The sequence below is a fragment of the Macaca mulatta genome, chromosome 19, assembly GCF_049350105.2.
Source record: "Macaca mulatta isolate MMU2019108-1 chromosome 19, T2T-MMU8v2.0, whole genome shotgun sequence".
In the NCBI taxonomy this organism is placed as follows: Eukaryota; Metazoa; Chordata; class Mammalia; order Primates; family Cercopithecidae; genus Macaca; species Macaca mulatta.
The window spans coordinates 44,945,942-44,967,025 of NC_133424.1; the positions used below are offsets into that span (position 1 = coordinate 44,945,942).

General features: G+C 43.6%; 1 protein-coding gene across 2 annotated transcripts in view; it reads left to right on the forward strand.

Annotated features, from left to right (window-relative positions):
* The window catches only part of CHST8 (carbohydrate sulfotransferase 8), a 152,873-nt gene that overhangs the window by 26,507 nt on the left and 105,282 nt on the right, over nucleotides 1–21,084 (forward strand). The window contains exon 2 of one of the 2 annotated variants that reach the window (XM_077982065.1): nucleotides 18,620–18,696. The exons of the other annotated variant lie outside the window; for it this stretch is intronic. The gene's annotated coding sequence lies outside the window, so the exon portion shown is untranslated. The remainder of the gene's footprint in view (nucleotides 1–18,619; nucleotides 18,697–21,084) is intronic. 2 annotated transcript variants of the gene reach the window in all.

Sequence of the window (21,084 nt, forward strand, 5' to 3'; positions counted from 1 at the left end):
GGAGGTGGAGGTTGCCGTGAGCCAAGATCACACTACTGCACTCCAAGCCTGGGCAATGGTCTGTCTAAAAAATAAAATAAAATAAAATAGAAATGAAGAGATAGCTGCTGAGGGAAGAGGGGTTGAAAGGTTTTTGTTTTTGGGGTTTTTATTTTTTTTAGGATTGGAGAAATCACAGCATATCTGTATGCTGATGAGACTGGTAGAATAGAACGTGAAAAACTGAGGTGGTTCAGAGGGGAGAATTGCTTGAGTTCAGTCCTTGAGAAGCTTAGAGAGTATTGGAGCTGGTGGACGTCGGGGATTGGCCATAGGTAGAAGCACAGACAGTCCTCCTAGGGTCAAAGCCGGGAGGGCGGAACAGCGGGTGCAAGTATGGTCTCTAGGGTCTGGAAGTCCTCTTTCCCTCTCTCCTCTGTGCTTCTCTCTCTGTTAACAGCTTTGTTGAGACATAATCACATACCTCACCATTCACCCACCTAAAGTGCGCAATTCCATGGTTTTTGGTATGTTCCCAGTGTTGTGCGCCCATCACCACAGTCAATTCCACAACATTTTCATCACTCCAGAAAGAAACCCTGTGCTGTTCACAGTCACTCCCCATTCCTTCCTGCCCAGTCCTAGGCAAACACTAATCTGTTTTCTGTCTCTATACATTTGCCCATTCTGGACATTTCATGTCAATTGAATCCTACAATGTGTGGTCTTTTTTTCCACTTAGCATAATAATGGTTTCAGGATGCAGCCAGATTGTATTAATAGCACTTCATTCCTTTTTATGCCTGAATAATATTGCATTGTACAGATATACACATTTATTATTATATTTTATCCATTCATCTATTGATGGATATTTGGGTTGTTTCTACCTTTCGGAGATTATTAATAAAGCTGCTGTGTACACATTCGTGTACAAAGTCTTTGGGGACATATATTTTCATTTCTCTTGGGTATATACCCAGGAGTGGAATTGCTGGGCCATTTGGTAAATCTATGCTTAACCTCTTGAGGAACTGCCAGACTGTTTTCCAAAGTGACTGCACTATTTTCCATTCCCACCAGCAATGTGCAAGCATTCTAATTTCTTCACCTCCTTGGTAATAGTTGTTACTGTCTATTCTTTTTTTTTTTTTTTTCTTTTGAGACAGAGTGTCGCTCTGTCGCCCAGGCTGGAGTGCAGTGGCGTGATCTCGGCTCACTGCAACCTCCGCCTCCTAGGTTCAAGGGATTCTTCTGCCACTACGCCTGTCTAATTTTTGTATTTTTAGTAGAGGCAGGGTTTCACCATGTTGGCCAGGCTGGTCTCAAACTTCTGAGCTCAATTGATGTGCCTGCCTCGACCTCCCAAAGTGCTGGGATTACAGGCAGGAGCCACTGCGCCTGGCCTGTCTATTCTTCTGATCACAGCCATCCTAGTGTTTGTGTGCTAGAATCTCACTGTGGTTTGGGTTTGCATTTCCCCAATGAGTAATGATGTATCTCATTGGGGATGCATCTTTTCACATGCTTATTTGCTACTTGGATGTCTTTGGAGATCTCAGCTGAAAAAACATATAATTTATAGACTTAGAAAGGAGAACTTTATTTCTTAAGATGGGGTTCACAACCTACAAGCGGGAAGCGCAGCCTCCACCTGAAAACCGAAAGCCAACACTTCAAGGGAGGGCAGGGTGGAACAGGAATTTATGCTGAACGGGCTGGCCAAGTACACATATTCAGCAAGTTACAGGAAGAGCTATCAACATTCATGGGTGGCGGGGCTGGACACATACATACTGAACAAACATGCATGTTACATGCATCCCATGTTTACCTTGGGTTGCAGACTTTGCATTTAAATGCATTACAATTAGATCCTATATGTCAAAAAGCAAAGCCAGGACATGAAAGTATTCAGTGCACAGCAGCCTCTGTAAACCAGCCAGAACCAGGCCATGGTGGGTGGTCTCTTATCAGGAGAAAGTTACTGAAATCAATCTGTTGTCCAATCAAAGCTGTAGTTATGGCTGGTAAATCAGAGGGCCAGGGGGTCAGTTAGTGCCTGGCCGTGGGTGAGCTGCAATTGTTTCAGTATTGTTTATCTCCAAACCAGTGCTTGTTTAGCTGCTAGAGAAAAAGAAAGTCCTGTGGCAGTTAGAGCATAGTCTATTTTTTATAAAGTGTAGGGGTGTGTGACTTTATCCTTGCCTGGCATGGCCTTAGGTAATGTTTATAACTTGGTGTCTTAGTGCCACAAAGAGTCTGTTCTGTGAGTCTTATGATCTCTGTGTTAACGTTCATGTTGGTCAGTTGTTGTGTCTAAACCACAAAAGGGATGGGAGTCCCGCTGTAGTAACTCAGGAGAGGAAGTCTAATGGCGGTCAGCAAGGGAGAGGTGTGTGCCCAACCTCCCGTCCCGGCATGGCCAGGAACCCAGTTTTTAAGGTTTCTCTGGGTTCCTCTTGGCCAAGAGGGGGACTATTTATTCAGTTGGGGAGCTTAGGATTTTCATTTTAGTCCTCAGAGATGATCTCTTCAGATCCTTTGCCCATAACTTAATTGAGTTGTTAAATTTTTCAAATTATCAAGTTGGAAAGATTTTTTTTTAACGTATTCTGGATACGTTTCTTTTTTTCTTTTCTTTTTCTTTTTTTTCTTTTTTTTTAGAGACACAGTCTCTCACTCTGTAGCCCAGGCTGGAGTGTAGTGATGTGACCTTGGCTCACTGGTACTTTCTCCTTCCAGGTTCAACCGATTCTTGTGCCTCAGCCTCCCAAGTAATTGGGATTACAGGCACCCACCACCACACCTGGTTAATTTTTTTCTTTTTCCTTTTCTTTTTCTTTTTCTTTTTTTTTTGAGACAGAGTCTTGCTCTGTCACCCAGGCTGGAGTGCAGTGGTGTGACTTTGGCTCACTGCAACCTTCGCCTCCCTGGTTGAAGCTATTCTCCTGCCTCAGCCTCCCAAGTAGCTAGTACTATATATGATTTGCAAATATTTTATCTTGTTCTGTGGGTTGCCATATTTTCTTGATGGTATCATTTGCAGTACAAAAGTTTTCAATTTTGATAAAATCCAGTTTATCTTATTTTTGTTTCTATTGCTTATGCTTTTGGTATTGTGTCTAAGAAAGTCTAGACCCACCTAAGGTCATGAAGATTTTCTCTTTTCTGTTTTCTACTGATTTATGCTTTCTATTTAATTTTCATTTCTAGATGAATTGGCAAGTATTTTCCGGACAATGTTAAATAACAGTGGGCTTCCCTTGTTCTATTCCTGACTTTAATATTTCACCATTAATCATGACTGTATCTGTGGGATGAGATATTTTAAACTTAAAAAAAAAAGCCTCCTATATTACTAGTGTTGATAAATAATTGAGGACTCTTTTTACCCTCAAATGTATTTAATCTATAGACATAAACGTGGTTTTTTCTCTTTTGATCTGTTTATGCAGCAAACCATATTAATATTTATAATATGGTTAATATTGAGCCATTCTGTAATGCATTTCTGAATTAAATCTTAATTTGTTGTTGTACATAATTATTTTATCATATTGCTTGTTCAATAGCCAATAGGTTTTATCATTTCCTTATGATTCTTTGACTCATGAATTATTTGGATGCAAACACTTCAAAAGCATTTTTTTCTTTTCTGTTTTTGAAAAAATGAGTTTCTAATTTTATTGCATTGTGGTGCAATGCAATAAAATTGCAGAGATTGTGGTGTGCATGCTATTGATCATTTAATTTTAGTGGAGAATTCCTTTGTGTCCTGGTTAGTATATGATAATTTTTTTGGCCCATTATATTGGAATAATACGTCTCCTCTAATGGTTGCATTCAGAATTCTATGTAGATCTGTACCTATGTACATTCTTTAGCTCAGTCTTGTATGTTGTTTGTATCTTCTATATTCTTATTTTTTTTTGGTTGCTTAATTTATCAACATCAGAGTGAGATGTGTTAAGATCTCTCAATATGGTTATGAATTTGTTCATTTTCTTTGTAATCTTATCAACTTTCACTGTATTTTTTTTGGAAAGCAATGTTATTAGGTGCATATAGGTTCAAGATGATTATACCTTCCTAGTGAATTATTTTCTTTTTCTTTGTTTAATAACTCTTTTAAATCCCATCAGTGCTTTGTTTTGCCCTTACATTCTATTTTACCATATATTAATATTACAAAACAACACTGTCTTTGTTATTTTGTCTGGTTTGTCTTTGGTATATCACTTCACTTTCAACATTTCTGTGCCATCATGTTTTGAAAGTATCTCTCTAGTAAGTTTAATTGGTTTCTTTTTTTTTTTTTTTCACGGTTACTGGTTTATTTATATTTTTTCTTTCTTTCTTTTTTTTTTTTTTGAGATGGATTCTCACTCTGTCACCCAGGCTGGTGTGCAGTGGCACGATCTTGGCTCACTGCAACCAAGTAGCTGGGTATAGGCGCCCACCACCACCCCCGGCTAATTTTTGTATTTTTAGTAGAGAGGAGGTTTCACCATGTTGGCCAGGCTGGTCTCGAACTCCTGACCTCAGGGGATCTGCCCACCTTGGCTTCCCAGAGTGCTGGGATTACAGGCATGAGCCACCGAGCCCAGAGTATATTTTTTCTTTTTTCTGTTTTATTTTGTGTTTCCTATTTAACTTGCTTTTTCATTGTGTCTTTTAAAAATCTATCCTGGATTGATTGTATGCACTTTATTCTTTTTTTAGTCCCTCTACTGGTTTGGAAGTTACACATTCTATTTTTTATTCTCCCAGTGTTTACCTTTATGTTGCTAATATGCACACGTGATTTGATTTAACACAGTATGATTTAAACAAAAATGTCTACCTTCCTCCAAAACAACATAATGATCTTGGAACACTTTAATTCTGATCATACTCCCATCCTATATCTTTTGTTGTCTAATTATAGTACCATATTATTTATAAACTCCCCAATTAAAAAAAATAATTATTACTGTTGATTATTTCAGCTTACAGCTGTTTATCATTTTCTTTTCTCACTCTTGCTTATTGCATTCTACTCTTTTTTGTGTGTGTATGTGAGTTCTGTTTTTAACTGCCTCATATAACCCCTTAGTAGTTCTTTCAGGGAAGGCCTATGTAAACTCTCTTGGACTTTGTTCATTTCCGTATTATTTTTCCCTGCATAGTTGAGCTGGGTATAGAATTCTGGGATGATAGTTATTTTCCTTTAGCTCTCTGAAGCCTTATTCATTGTTTTCTGGTCCCCCTTGTTCCTCAAAGAAGATGAGAGTTAGTGTGTCAGTCCTTTGTGTATAATGTCTTTCTCTCTGGTTATTTTTGTGACTTTTCTCTGTTTCATATTCTTCAGCTTTACTGAGGTATATCTAGGTGTATAGTTTTATTTTTTCTACATGGAAGTTGAGGCACTTATTCACTGTTAGGACTCATGGCTTTCTTAAGTTCTGCAAATTTTTTAAGTCGCATCTCTCTTCAAATAGTTCCTTGACCCTGTTCTCAATATTAGCGTTTGAAATGCAAGTCACATATTTGAAGGACAGTATAGCATGGTGGTTAAGAACACAGACTCTGGAGATAGTTTCTTAGACTGACTTCTACTCCAACACTTAATAGCTGGGGAAAATTACTTAAATTCTGTTCCCCAGTTTACACATCTATATAATAGAGATAATGATATTACCAAACTCTTAGATCATTGTGAGAATTAAATGAGTTAATGTATTTAAATGGATGTTAAGGTGTTTAAATGAGTTAAGGTGTTTAAAATGGATCCTGGCACATAGTCAGCTCTATGTAAGCCTTGGTGATTAATGTTGTCTTGAGTGCCCTAGAGACTCTGTACTGACACTGACACAATTGCCTAAAAGTCATTAGTGTAAGTGATCCAGAAGGACCCTACCTTTGTTTTAGTCCCTGGGGATGCATTTCGGCCAGAGTCTATGATTATCAGTTTTATTTTGGACCCTCTCATTCTGTTCTCTTCCTTGGAATTCAGATTCATATTTGTCCATGTTTGCATTCTGGGTGATTATGTTAGATTCACCCCCTGGATCACCATGTCTCCTAGTTTACTAATCTGTTCTGAAATCCTAGCAATTAGTTTTTAATTTCAATCACTATATTTTCATCTCTTGGAATTCTATGGAGAGTGTTGAAATCTACATGCTTGTTTCCTGTAGTTTCCTGTTCTTTTATGCCTGTATTATTATTTTTCTCATTTTATAATTTAAAATATAAATGTTACCATAAACAATAGATAAATGAGCATAAATCAGGTTTCTCCCTTATCTTGGGGTCTATTCTTTCTGCTTGTCTGTCAGCTTGTGTTTCCTCACGGCGAGTCATTTCCTTTGGTAGATTATAATTTCTGTGCAATATTCTAGGGAAGCAAAAATTATCCAAACTAATTTAAGACTGTTGATTTTTAGACAATGGTAGCCCTATGCTTCCTGGATTGTGGAGGTGTTGCTTCAGAACATTTCAAAAATTGTTTCTGCTGGGAGCCCCCATGGATGCATCAGTTTGGGACCTATTTTTCTTACTATTTCTAGCTCCATATTGGTCATGTAAATTTGAACTCCACAGCCACGGTTCAGGCTTGGGATTCTTTTCATTCTGGGAGGCTTCCCTCTGCCCCAGGATTTTTTATATTTTCTTTTAGACAGGGGTTGAGTTTTCTAGGCTTCCATTTCAGTGAGGTGTGAGCCCTTCTAGGGCCCTAGCTTTGTGCAATAACTTAGTTCCAGTTCCTCATCTTAGGAGGGCCCCAACTGAATCTCCTGTGGGCACCAATGCCCCAGGCCCTGACCTCTAGGGTCTGCCATCTGTGTTCAGGACTTCTGGGGCACCTGCTGACAGTTCATTGTTCCGGCTCATGCGTCGGAATATTTCCTTTTCTTTCCTTAAGCTTAGCTTTGTATCTAATTATTTTTATCAGGTCAGACATGGTGGGTCACTTCTGTAACCCCAGTGCTTTTTGAGGCTGAGGTGGGAGGATGGCTTGAGCCCAGGAGTTTGAGACTAGCCTGGACAATGCAGCAAAACCCCTGTCACTGAAAATATTTAAAAACTAGCCAGGCATGGTAGTGTGCACCTATAGTCCAAGCTACTCGGGAGGCTGAGGGAGGAGGATTCCTTGACTCCAACAGTTCCAGGCCGCAGTGAGCTATGACTGCACGTCTGCTCTTCAGACTGGGCAACAGAGCAATACCCTATCTCTCAAAAAGAAAAAAAAAAAAGATTTTATCTTATATTTTATTCAGCATTGCTATACATTTGGAGTTGAGGGTAGTGATGGTCGGGGCCATGTGAGTCTTCCATGTTCTTTTTTATTTTTTTGAGACAGGGTCTGGCTCTGTTGCCCAGGCTAGAATGCAGTGGTGTGATCTCAGCTCACTGCAGCCTCCGCCTCCTGGCTACAAGCAATTCTCATGCCTCAGCCTCCTAAATAGCTAGGACTACAGGTGCTTGTCACCATGCCTGGCTAATTTTTGCATTTTTTGTAGAGACAGGATTTTGCCATGTTGACCAGGCTGGTCTCGAACTCCTAATCTCAAGAGATCCGCCTGCCTCAGCCTCCCAAAGTGCTAGGATTACAGACATGAGCCACTGCGCCCAGCCGTCCATGTTGTTTTATTTAGGATTTTTGCATCTATAGTGACAAGCAAGATTTAGTCTGTGATTTTATTTTTGTTTCATCTTTGGCAGGTTTTGGTACCAGGGTTATGCGTTATTCATAAAATTAATTAGGAAGTTTTTCTCTTTTCTTTATCCTCTGGAACATTTTAAATAGCTTAGAAAATGTCTGTTCCTTGAAGGTTTCAAACTGTCTGAGGACAGTGCCTTTGGTGGGGGGGAGGACTGTTTTCCACACGTATTTTCCATTCAACTTCTCTACTTCTTAAATCAGTTTGTATCACTTTGCTTCCCTAGACTATCATACATTTAATCAAGATTTTAAAATTTATTAGCAGAGAATTCTGTGTGGTATTCTTGTATTTTAATAAATTTTTTTGCATCTCTACTTATCTCTCTCTCTCATTAATGTTGTTTTTTTCTCTTTTCCTGGTTAGACTTTACCAGAGATTCGTTGATTTCATTGGCCTTTTCTAAGAAACAGCTGTCGAATTTATTTATTCATCCTGCTGTTAAATGTTAAACTCTTTTAAAAATCAGGACTTCCTCCTATTATCTTTAATGACTTGTTAAGGCTTATTTTCTTGTTCTTTGTCTAATTTTTTAAGTTGAACGTCTGTGCAGGTCATGTATTATCTTTCTTCTTTACGAATAAAATTTTTTTTTTTTTTTTTTTTTTTTTTTTTTTGAGACGGAGTCTTGCTCTGTCGCGGAGACTGGAGTGCAGTGGCCGGATCTCGGCTCACTGCAAGCTCCGCCTCCCGGGTTTACGCCATTCTCCTGCCTCAGCCTCCCGAGTAGCTGGGACTACAGGCACCCGCCACCTCGCCCGGCTATTTTTTTGTATTTTTTACTAGAGACGGGGTTTCACCAGGTTAGCCAGGATGGTCTCGATCTCCTGACCTCGTGATCCGCCCGTCTCGGCCTCCCAAAGTGCTGGGATTACAGGCTTGAGCCACCGCGCCCGGCCACGAATAAAATATTTAAACTGATGATGCTTCCTCTGAGTACAGCTCTGGCCACATTCTGTAAGTTTTGGTATGCGTAAATTGTCATTAGCATAATTTTTCATAGTCTAAAATTGCTAATTTTATTTCCTCCTTGATACAAGAGAGGTATTCAGGAGGGTACTTTATAGCTTTTTATTTTTTCTTTTGTTATTAATTTCTAGTTAGGTAGTAATGTAGCCCATACATTTTTTAAAAACTACCATATTTTCATAAAATCTAAAATGCTGTTGATTGTAATGGACTCCATTATTTTTTATACCACCAAAGAAGGCGGAAAAAAAAAACCCCATTGCTCATTAAACTGTAACATCCCATCAGTTATAAGAAGCATTCTGGTTTCAGAGATGATGTGAAAAAATAAAGTACATCTTAGAATGTGTGAAATAGGGAGATTAGTTGTCCATCAGTCTGAGAGCATCCTGCTCAGAGAATGTGATCTGTATTGTAATAGTTCCTTGAAATACATTGTAACCTGGTATTTGATATATGGTCAGTTTCATTTTTTTGATTTTTGTTTTGGTTTTTGAGACAGGGCTTTGCTCTGTCACCCAGGCTGGAATGCAGTGGCGCAATTATGGCTCACTGCAGCCTTGAAATCCAGGGCTCAGGTGATCCTCCCACCTCAGCCTCCCAAATAGCTGGGACCACAAATACAAAATTTAACCAGGTGTGGTGGTGTGCACCTGTGATCACAGCTACTTGGGAAGCCAAGGCAGGAGAATCACTTGAACTAGGGAGGCGGAGGTTTCAGTGAGCCAAGATCACGCCACTGCACTCCAGCCTGGGTGACAGAGTGAAATGCCGTCCCCAAAAAACCCATATTTACAGTAGATAGTTAATTAAATTTACTTACAAATTATACCAATGTTCATGTATTTTAAATCTCACTCCTTCTCTGTGAGTTCATTTTTCTTCTTGCCAAAATGTATCCTTTAAAATTCAATTTCAGGGCAAGCCCTCTTAGTTTTGGATGTCTGAAAATGTCTTTATTTTGCCCTCATTCCTGAATAATTGAGTAGGATGACCTTTACTTTCCCGTAGCACTTTATAAAAATATTATATTACTGCATTGTCTCCTGGGCATCTCTTGATGCCAAAATGTTTATAGTTGTTCTAACTGTTGGTTGGTGTCTCTTTTCTTCCTGTAAACTTTGAGGTTTTTCTCTTTGATATTCTGGAGTTTTACCAAGATTTTGAATTTATTTTTACCACTTAGTACTTTGTGTACATTTTTCTGGAATGTTCTCAGCCATTATCCTGTCAGTTTATTACTTTTTCTACCAGAACCCTGTTCTCTTCCTCTAGGACTCCATATTAGATGAATGGGGTGCTTCTTTTTAACAACTGCTTCGGATTCCAGAGTGTGGATTTATTCATTTAAGCATTTATTATTTTTAATAGTTTAACTATTCTTCTTCTAATGAAAATTTATACTTTTCTACTAAAAACAATGCTGTAGCCAACATTTTTATTTCTCTCTTTTTGCTAGATTCTGTTTTTATTGCATCATGGTTAGGTAATGACTTCTTTTTCTTTTCTTTTCTTTTCTTTTTTTTTTTTCGAGACAGAGTCTCGCTCCTGTTGCCCAGGCTGGAGTGCAGTGGCACAGTCTCGACTCACTGCAGCCTCCACCTCTCACGTTCAAGCGATTCTCCTGCCTCAGCCTCCCAAGTAGCTGGGGTTACAGGCGCACACCACCATGCCTGGCTAATTTTTGTGTTTTTAGTAGAGATGGGGTTTCACCATGTTGGCCAGGCTGATCTCGAACTCCTAACCTCAGGTGATCCACCCCCCCCCTTAGCCTCCCAAAGTGCTAGGATTACAGGTGTGAGCCACCGTGACCAGCCAGGTAATGACTTCTATTGAGATTTTTATCCTGTAGTCCAGTATAAGCCCATTTTGCTAAATAATCTGTAAGTAAACTATATTCGGTTTGCTGAGCGCAAAAATGGGAGAGGGAGTGCCAGATTGTATCTGTTGAAGCCTTAATAATCTCAATTTTGTTTGCACAATTTGTTCATTTAAAAAGTGTTAAGGCCAGGCACAGTGGCTCACACCTGTAATCCCTTTGGGAGGCCGCAGTGGGAGGACTGCTTGAGTCCAGGAGTTGGAGAGATCTTGTCTCTACAAAAAATAAAAGAAAATAGCCAGGAAAGGTGTCATGTACCTGAAATCCCAGCTACTCAAGAGGCTAAGGTGGGAGGATCACTGAGCCCGAGGAGGTGGAGGCTGCAGTGAGCCATGATCGCACCCCTGCACTCTAGCCTGAGTGACAGAGCAAGACTCTGTTTAAAAATAAAAATAAAGAGTGTTAAAAACGGTATGTGTTGGGATTTATCAAGTCCCCTTCTTTTGCCCTAATCATTTGTTTTGTAGACTTGGGAGCTATGTTGTGAGACGTACAGGTGCCTGTTCGTGGCAGTTACTCCACGGGGCTGATCCCTGGCATCGTCCTAAAGCTTTTGGGGACCTCAGAGTCGGGCCCTGGGCTCCGCCAGGCTTCCTGGCCCCTAAGGGGCTGCCCGGCCTTCCTCACATGCCGTCTGTGGTGGCCTGCAGGGCGCCTTGCTGTGTCTGACCAGCTTTCCTCTGTGGATACGGGCCCCATCCCTCACCCTGTTTTCATATCTCTGCTCTTTTTGGTGGAAACTGGGGAGGGAAAGCAATTCAACCAACGATGCTAGTTGCCATTTGTACTGTGTCTTAGATCCCCTCTGCAGCTGCTTTTTTAGGCCTGGAAGTTCTTTTCCTGACGACTCAGCTTAACCTCCTTCCTTAGCTCCAGCCTCACGCTTACTGGAGGTGAATGCTGGCCATTCCTACGCCACTCTTGGAAGGAAGGAATGCTTCCAGCCCCCTTGATGCCCTTCGTAGGGGGCAGAGAGCTGGGTGGTGCTCGTGAGGTAGGAGATGGGCAGGACTCGCTTCTGGTCACAACCCTGCTGACCAAAACAAGATCTGGTCCAGACAGGATGAAGTGAAGCAACTGGTAGAAACCAGCAGATGGTGACAAAAGCAGTCCCTGGCTGCCCTCATTGCTCATTAGCATAAGACACACTTGCCAGTGCCGTGAGAGTTTATGAATACCATGGCAGTGACCCGGAAGTTGCCGCCCCTTTCACGTCGGCAACCCGGAGGTTACTGCCCCTTTCCTGCAAAGTTCTAAATAACCCACCCTTTGATTTGCATTAACCTGCCTCCTTTCAATTTCAGTTTGCATGCAATTAAAAGTGGGTATAAATGCATATAAATACGGTTGCCAACAGCCAATGCCTTGGGTGCACTGCCTGTGAGTTAGCCCTGCTTCACAAGGAGCCATACTGTTCAATAAAAGATTGCTGTCTAACACCACCTGCTTACCTTTAAATTCTTTTCAAGGGTGTGTGAAGCCAAAGACCCTCCCAGGCTAAGCCCCAGTTTTGGGGCCCACCTGTCCTGCATCACTAGCAGCCTAGCCTGTGTGTTTGGTGGCCTGGGGTTGGGGCTTGGGTTCTGGAGGGAGACTTCTTACGCCCCCTCTTGTCTGCAAGGCACAGGGACTTGGTCTACTGTCTGGCTGGCTGGTTAACATGCCCAGCACTGGATTCGGTTGAGCCCAGGAGTTCAGGAGACCCTGTCTCTACAAAAATAAAACAAAATAAATGAGCTGGATGTGGTGGTGTGCACCTGTAGTCTTACTTTCCAAAGTGACCTGTGGACAAGGGATCCCCTTGCCTGGGAAGAAGGAGAGCAGGTTACGAATGCTCAGATGTTTGTGTGCATTGAGACTGGACTTGGCAACACCTGCGCCTTGGAATATTCTGGGCAGTTAAACATCAGTATGTTATCTCATTCAGTTCTCACAACAAAGCCCTGAACTGAGGTTCAGCTCATGTGTGCAACCCAGTGGGATTTTCACCTGAGTCCTCTGTCCCTGGTCCCTTGTGGAGGTCACCTTTATGGAGGTAACTTCTGGAAGCAAAGCTCCCCACCCACAGAGCCCCTCTGTCTTTCCCCCGGGAGGGTCCATGGAGCCCTCTGCACAGTGGGTGGTCCAGCCCCCCATGGCTGGGCCATCAGGAAAGAGATGATGCCCATGCCTCACCACATTCTGCCCTGTAGGCTGCTCAGTTCCTGCCCCCACCGCACGGGGGAGCCTTGCTCCTTTGGCTTCCCCTGAATGGGCAGAGCGGATGGGCAGAGGAGCTGCCTCTCACCTGTTCTTCACCAGCAGCCCAAGAGGTCTTTTTAAAAGGACAATTTCAGCCACACACGGTGGCTCATGCCTTTAATCCCAGCATTTTGGGAGGCTGGGGTGGGCGGATCACTTGAGGCCAGGAGTTCAAGACCACCCTGGGCAACATAGGAAGATTTCATCTCTACAAAAAACAAAAAAGAAAAAAAAAAAAAAAGAGAAATAGGTGGTTATGGTGGTGTGTGCCTGTAGTCCAAGTTCCTCAGGAGACTGAGGCAGGAGGATCACTTGAGCCCAGGTGTTTGAGGCTATAGTGAGATAGGATCGTACCACTGCCCTCCAGCCTGGACAACAGAGTGAGACCCTGTCTCAAAAATAAATAAATAAAAAGTCAATTTATTTTTTCCTCTCATTTATTTATTTATTTTTGAGACAGAGTCTCACCGTGTCACCCAGGCTGGAGTACAGTGGGATGACCTCGGCTCACTGCAGCCTCAACCTCCTGGTCTCAGGCAGTTCTCTCGAATCAGCCCTCAGTAACTGGGGCTAAGATGCGTACCACCATGCCTGGCTGCTTTTTGTATTTTCAGTAGAGATGGTGTTTCACTATGTTGCCTAGGCTGGTCTCAAGCTCCTGGACTCAAGCGATCTGGCAGTCTTGGCCTCCCAAAGTGCTGAGATTACAGGTGTGAGCCACTGCACCCAGCTTGAAAGGACAATTTCATACATCACCCCCCACCCAGCTACATCCTTGCCTGGAAGTGCCCTCCCCTACCTACTGCCTTTCCACTCTAGGTCTCATCTTTACTTGTCCTAGCACGGGGCCTTCCACGGCACAGACCAGGGCAATGCTGTGGTCCCTGGCTCAGGGACTGTCTTTGCCCCACTGGGAATGCTGTGGGGGGGAGCCTGGAGTCCCAGCGTTACCCATTGACCAGTGCATAGCGGGTGCTCAGTGAGGGTTCCTGGAACAGGAACAGGAGGTAAAGGTGGAGGGGCAGGAGGGAGGAGGTAGTGAAGGGAGGAGGGGAAGAGGAGGAGAGGAGAAGGTGACAGGGAGGATTGTTCCTGAGCCCAGCTCTGGGTTCTGCCTGTTCCTGAACGCCAACCTTTGCTGCACTGCTCCCAGCGGGTGCCAAATCAGAATGCCTGTTTAAGTCACTTCACAAAGCTCAGCTTCTCAATCTGTTTTATATTTGCAAGGGCCAGATCCACATTCCTTTTTTAAAAGTCAAGCTTCTGAGACAGTCGTTTATATTCACAGTGATTCTCCTTTCAAAGACTTCTTTGCATGGGGCGTATGGAGTCATGGATCTTAGGGACTCTGCCAGGAAAGGCTCAGGGTCACACAAAGACCCCGTGATGGTGCCTTTGTTGTAGAGGAAGACCAAGGGACTCTCCTATATACCAGAGTGGAGGTGTCTTCAAACGGATGGGATGTGTGGCTGGAGCCCGCCGTCCATCCACTGAAAAGTCACTTTCTGAAGTGACCCGTGGACAAAGGATCCTTCTTCCTGGGAAGAACAGCTGGTTATGGATGCTTCAGATGTTTATGTGCGTGGAGATTGGACTTTGCAGCACCCACACTTTGGAATATTCTGGACGTTAAAAACCATCAGGTGGCTCACACCTATAATCCCAGCACTTTGGTAGGCCAAGGCAGGAGGATCACTTGAGCCCAGGAGTTCGAGACGAGCCCAGGCGACATAGCAAGACCCTGTCTCTACAAAAAACTTAAAAATTATCTGGGCCTGGTGACTCGTGCCTGTGGTCCCAGCTACTCAGGGGGCTGAGGTGGGAGCATCACCTGAGCCCAGGAGGTCAAGGCTGGAGTGAGCTGTGATGGCACCACTGCCTCCAGCCTGGATGACATAGTGAGACCCTGTACCCCAAAAATGTTTAAAAAGCACGAGGGACCAGGTGCAGTGGCTCATGCCTGTAATCCCAGCACTTTGGGAGGCAGAGGCAGGCGGATCACTTGAGGCCAGGAGTTCGAGACCATCCTGGCCAACATGGTGAAACTATGTCACTATAAAAATACAAAAATTAGCAGGACATGGTGGCAGGTGCCTGTAATCCCAGCTCCTTGGGAGGCTGAAGTAGGAGAATCTCTTGAACTCAGGAGGTGGAGTTTGCAGTGAGCCGAGATCCCGCCACCACACTCCAGCCTGGGTGAGAGAGTGAGACTCCATCTCAAAAATAAATAAATAAATAAATAAAATAAAAAGCATGAGGTAGGTTCATATGCACTGCTGGGAAAGATGTCTGAACAGTGTTATTAAGTGAAAAAAAGCAAACTGTAGCACAATATGTACATACATACACCATTTATGGCTAAAACACACACACACACACACAAAGCCACACTGTCGGTCCTGTACATATTTGTAAGTTCATATCTAGAAGTCTGAAGGGAATTACGCCAATGATTGCAGTTCAGAGTGGACTGGATTGGGGTGACTTTCAAAGGAATCTTCACTTCCACTGTATTGTTTGAAGTTTTTTCCTGTGAGAACGCATTCCTGTGTAATTTAAAGAGATATATAGATTTAGAATTGGGAATCTATGTGGTTTACCCTGAGCTTCTGGGATTTTCATTTTTTATTTCTTTGAGTGGTTATGTTGAGTGACTTACCCAAAAAAGTTCGCTGGACATCTCAAAAGGTTATTTGACAGATGATTTTTTAAAACTTATACTGCCCTTTTTATGCATGTACTTAGATATCGCAAATTGTTTTCTAAAATTGGTTGGGAATATATTGGCTTTTTTTCCCCTTTATCTTGCCCCATCCCCTTCCCAGCTTCCGGTTACCACCAATCTTGTCTCTGTCTTCATGAGATCCAATTTTATGGTTTCCACATATGAGTGAGAACATACGATATTTATCTTTCTATGCTTGGCTTATTTCACTGGACATAACGGTCTCCAGTTCCATCCATGTTGCTGTAAATAACAAGATTTCATGCTTTTTAATGGCTGAATACTATTCCGTTGTGTGTATGTACCATATTTTCTTTATTCATTTATCCACTGATGGGCACTTAGGTTGATTCACATCTTGGCTATTGTGACTAGTGCCGCAATAAACGTGGGAGTGTAGATATCTTTGTGATACGCTGGTTTCCTTTCTTTTGGATATACACCCAGGAGCGGATCATATGGTAGTTCTATTTTTAGTTTTTTGTGGAATCTCCATACTGTTCTTCATAGTGGCTGTACTAATTTACATCCTCACCAACAGTGTACAAGAGTTCCCCTTTCTCCATATCCTTACTAGCATCTGTTATGCCAGACAGACTATTTATAAGTGAATTATATTTGTAGTTTAGGCCAGAGGTCAGCAGATTTTCTCGTAAACGACCACGGAGTAAATATTCTAGGCTTCATGGACCAAAAGGTCACTGTGGAAATCACTCAATTGCCATCATAACGTGAAGGCACCCACAGATGACACAGAACAGGCGTGGCTGTGTTCCAATAAAACTTTATTTCCAGGAACAGGTGGCTGGCGGGTTTGGTCCACGGGTTACAGTTTGCCGAACACTGGTTTAATGGATTGTAAGACACAGATGGGTATGGAAATGGAGGAAGATGGCAAATGGAAATGTGTTGGACATTTAATCAGAATTAGCATGTTGAAAGGATTGTTTGAGTATCTTCAAAACTGAAAAAAAAAAAGCTTTTCTCAAGTACAATCCTGTAGCCTCTTCCCGCTGGACCAGGGTGAGGCTGGGGCCACAGAACCCAGGAGCAGGGTCCCCCAAGGACCACTTCCTCTGTGACGCCTGATGGGTGGAGGGTGGATGGGATGGGCAGGCCTCCCTCAAGCCTGAGCTGGCACATGGTCCACACTCAGTGGGCATCTGGGAAAGTGATCAGGGCCCCAGTGGCCCACCCAGCTCTGGGCAGGCAGCAGACAAGGTCAGACTGGGGTGGACAAATGACAAAATGACATCCTCAGGTTTGGGAGGGGACAGGTGGCATCCCTGCAGCTGGAGGCCAAAAGGCAGGCCTCTGGCTCCGGGACGGGGTGTCAGAAACTGCTGTGCCCCACATAGCTTTCTCGTGGATCATGTCTGCACAGGTGCCTTGGGGCCTGAGAAAGAAGCAACGTTGGCTGCACAACAGGAAGGGCCCATTAGTGCCCGTCGATGTAGACCACGCTAATTAGTCACGTGGCTGGAGATGGAGCAGTCATATCTGGAACTTAGCTCTTCATGCCCCACAGGACTGTGAAAGTCAGGGGGTACCCATAGGGAAGATGCATTTTCTCCTCCCCTCCATGCCCATGGAAGCCCTCCAGGCTGAGTGTGTGTGTGTGTGTGTGTGTGTGTGTGTGTGTGTGTGTGTGTGTGTACACGTGTGTGGATCCTGCGAATAGATGTGGCAGAGAAACAGTCACTAGCAGATGAGGACTCTGCTGTCTCCTCCTCCCAGCCTCACGGGGAGAATTCTGTCTGCGTCGCCTTTCTAGAATCAGAGTGATGACAAAAAGGAGGCAGAGCTCACGGGTCCAGGAAGAGGGGACGGGGTAACGCAGAGACCAGCAGAGTTACACTGCAGAGAAGAGAAGGGACCAGAAGGTGGGAGGGTCTGGGGAAGGTGGCTGATGGAGCCCAGAGGCTGGGCATCAGGGAAGAGGGTGCCGGGAGAGGTTGGAGAGTGGGAGGAGAGGGGAATAGGTGGCATGACCAGTGGAATTTCTCTTGTTATCTTAGTGGGATTTGAAGATAGACTTAATTAGAGAGTGGTGGTTAGGTGGTATTTTTGTTTTTCTTTCTTTCTTTTTTGAGATGGAGTCTTGCTGTGTCACCCAGGCTGGAGTGCAGTGGTGTGATCTCCGCTCACTGCAACATCCGCCTTCCGAGTTCAAGCGATTCTCCTGTCTCAGTCTCCTGCGTAGCTGGGACTACAGGCACACACCACCACGCCCGGCTAGTTTTTGTATTTTTAGTAGAGACAGGTTTCATTATGTTGCCCAGGCTGATCTTGAACTCCTGCCTCTGCCTCCCAAAGAGCTAGGATTACAGTTAGGTGGTATTTTTCTGAAAGGGACCCCAGGGATGCCAAAGCCAGCCTGGGGGCCAGCTCCTGTGTGATCACAGGTGTGTGTATGCATCTGGTACCCATGAGAAGGCACCTAGGTTTGCACATAGTGAGGCTGCAGCCGGCATCACCCCACCTTGAAAAACAGGGTTTGTAGACAGAGGGCGAAGGGTGCATTCATCCCCTTTGCCTGTGTCCTGGCCAACGGTGGTCAGCCACAAGTGGATGTTGCCCAGAGACCCTTTCCTTGGGTCTAGGTCCGGCTGTGGGAAGGGAAGTGGGAGAAATAACGTAGGAGAAAGCCTTCCTGCAGCCCCAAACGGAATTTCCTCCCCTGCTTGAAGTCAGATCCAATTCACACCCTCGCGCAGCCCGACGGCTGGCACTGGTTCTGTTTGATAACATCGCAGCAAACGGCCACCTTGTCTCTATTTTGGTTCTTGCTTTGCCACTTCTCTCTGCACCTTTCAAGAAGTGTTCCTTCCTTCTGGAAGGCTGGGGTGGCAAGCTCCCCCAGCTCCTTCCCATTTTGGTAAATTAAGGAACAAACGGTGCCAAATTGTTCTTGTCTGTTTTGCGAGATGATTCGTAACTGGCTTGTTTTCTTTTCCTCCATTGAGCGAATGCATTAAAACTAAAATTAAATCATTACCCGCAGCACAGACGACGCACCCCCTCATAATTACATCCTCTTAATGGGCATTTGAGAGCCCAGCTCATTTTAATGCTTGCTGGAAAACGTCTCAGACACATTTATTTATTTTTTTTTAGGTTTAAAGGTCAACAAGAATATCTTACCTTAATTTGACAAGTACACAAGAAATAATGCAAGACTCGTTTATGTTCAGGTAATGCACAAAGAAATCTATAAATCAAGCTGAGGGAATATTAGATGATGCCATATCGGAACCCTCTGCCTTCATTCTCAGAAGAATCGATACCACAAAGAAAGCGCCAAAGACGTAGTGATTTATGCCCTTGTGTCGGGGGAAAAATATCAGCCATTTTTACAGTCACTTCCTATCCTAAAACAACAGGGCCTGAGGAAAAGAATGAGAGTGGGCCTAACCCCGAATGAATGAGTCAGACAGCACATCTGACACTCGGGTTTCGATTGTCTCTGCCGGAGAAAGAATGGTCCCAAGGTCCTTTCATCCCCATGACTCTGCCCCTTCTGCTATTGTATTTATATGAGAGGCTGCCAGGAATGTTGAGATGGTGTGGAAGGGAATTAACTAAATTGCATCTATGTGATTGTTGCCAGGGGGTGGAGGCTTGTATAGCTTGGGGACCCTGGGTTTTCCATGCCATGCACACTGCCTAACACTCTGCCCTCCTTGGGAGAGCCTTCGTTGGCCTTGGTCGTGGAGCTGGGGGAACGTACAGCCTCCGCCATATTGGATATTGGGCTTGTCCAGAGATGTCTCAAATGGGAAGAGGTGTCCGGGCTTTGTGAGCGGGGAAAGATAGCCTCTGAGCAATTAGGGTTCAGAAAAATAGTGGAATCATCTTACCACCTACAGCAGAAGTGGTTGTGGAGAGCAGAAGTTCTCCAGGGAGGTGGAGGGGAGGAAGAACAGATCACGTGACCCTCTGGCAAGTATATGAGAATCTCTGGGGAGGGAAAGGAAAATTTGTAAGACTTGAATATTGAATAATTTGAGAGGCTTTTTTTGTGGGGTACTTCAAAATACAAAGTTATATTTGTGTAATCAAATGATAAAAATTAAGGCTTTTCATCTTTTTCCTGGTGGGTAGAGCTCTGCAGAATTTTGAATAAAAGAGATTTGGAGATTCTGAAATTTTGCTCGGTGACACTCGTGTTAGGACATACAGACTGTCGTGTGTGTATGTTGCCATTTATACTGTGGTTCCCATCACAGGTCAGAAACAAGCATTTTCTGTTTGAACATGAGGATATGCTTAGAGGAGGAAAGTTTGATTTTTGTATTTATAACAGAGTAGCACAAAAATGGGTCCGTGAGCCTCAGGAAACGTATTTGTGTTGCATCCTTAGTTTTATCCTTTCCTAGAGTTGAAGTTGGTTCTAATACTATGAGAGCAAAATCAAAGGGCCCTCCCACCAAGCAGAGTCGTTCCCATCAGCCACAGGCATCAGTGTACGGTGCTCATGACCTTTTGTGCTAAACAAACCCACAGACACACAGATGCATTCCTGCTTCTTGGAGCCCAGGTGTGGATGGATGCCTGACCTGCTCCATCACCCTTTGGCTGCTGACCACAGAGTTCACATTGCCGTCTGCAAACCAAACGTGAGCGTTAGGACTCTCGTTTTCATTTTCTTCATCCCGTTTGGGGGTAGCTAAAGATGATGGATTTATGTCTATTGCAAAGATGGCGGTGTGCACCTTCCTGGAGGTGCTGGCAAATTCCAGGCGGTGATGCCAAACCACTCTCGTGCCTTAAATAATGTTGGATCGAGATCATGTGAAATTTATTCTAAAACCTGTGGTTTTTATTTCTTCCTGCAAAGCTCCATTCTCTGCTTCACATGAGAGAAATTAGCAATGAAACACCTCGTCAGGATCCAAAACGCCTGCCACCCATCTGTGCAAAACCCTGGCAGTCCTCGAGGAGACAAATCCTCACCTTCCTGGAGAACTTCCATGAAACCTGCAGTGAGGGCAGCCAGACCTTAACTTGGCAAAGAAACTGTGAAGGCAGCCTGGAGCGCCAAACTATTAACTTAGTGAGAGTGGCAGGCTTCGAGTTTTGCAAAAGCCCAAATCTATTATTTGACTATTAGTTGCAATGAATGGATGATGAAGGGAACCAACGCAGATATGCATGAGGCATGGCCGAAGATGCTATCATCGAGGAAATGCTGTTTTCTTAAGCTTTGGTGACTAACTATAGAATTGATTATGTCTTTGAACGGAGTCAAATTTCTTCTAAGTGAGCCAAATTGGAAAATAATATTAAACTTCCATCAGGGGTGTTCCAGAAATGCCAAATTCAAGACAAGGATTGTGTCCGTTTCTATGTGTGTGAATACACGGGGAAACCTTTTAGATATTTGCAGAATATACTCCATCATTTCCTGCCAAGCGTCAGCTTCTAGTATTTCGCCAAGTTTTTTAGAAGACTTCAACCTTGTTAGCAAACTAATTAAGCAGAAAGAAAGAAAGAAAAAATGCACCAAAAAACGAAAACAAAACCCCAATGCATTGAATGCTTTGCTGTTTTCCTGATGCTGTGAAGTTGAATGTCAGTGA